This window comes from Pristis pectinata, chromosome 1, assembly GCF_009764475.1.
Source record: "Pristis pectinata isolate sPriPec2 chromosome 1, sPriPec2.1.pri, whole genome shotgun sequence".
Taxonomy (NCBI): domain Eukaryota; kingdom Metazoa; phylum Chordata; class Chondrichthyes; order Rhinopristiformes; family Pristidae; genus Pristis; species Pristis pectinata.
In genome coordinates, this window is record NC_067405.1 from 60,634,287 (window position 1) to 60,635,030 (window position 744).

A 744-nucleotide genomic window follows, 5' to 3' on the forward strand; every position below is an offset into this window, starting at 1 on the left:
ACCATGCCAAGCGCACCATTCGTCAATGTTGAAGCAACATGTGAACCAATTGCTCAATAGCAAAAGGAAAATTATGAATCCTATTGGTCAAAAACAGATGGGGCCTCGACAAACGCAAAAATATCTTCCATCAACCAATCAGAAAACAGGGCGTGCCTTTGATTGATAACTGGCCTGATGACGGGTTTCATTCACGAAAATTTGGTCAGGGCTGAGTAACTGCGCCATTGAAGGATTGGAGATCACAATAGAGCTGCTCGATGTAGCTTGATCCCATGCAAGGTCACAAGCAGCATTAAAAGCATGTAGAGCAGTTTAATCAAAACTTAATCAATTGTACTGTAAAATTAACCACCGTTTTATTCCTACTTGAGTAAGAACTGGTCTTTATCACACGTTTTTTTTAAATGCGCAACTCGGAAGAACATTCGGCTAAACGCATTGTTAAATGTCAGAGGAAATTTATTATTTCAAAGTAAGCAGAAGAATGTACATGAGCAAAGGATATTCTGCTTTGGTAATTACGGAAGGAAACTGATATGTTTTTTTAAAATCTGCAGTAATTTGCTAAAAGTATCAAATGGCCAGTAGATTTTTTTTGGTCTGCTGATTTAACGTTCTACATGCACCACATATAAGCCGTTTGAAAATAAAACTATTCTTAGCAGAAACTTTGCAAGCATATTTTCAGGAGCTGGCCATGTAAGGGCTTCCAGTGCACATGGATTGGGCAGCCTCAGGCTC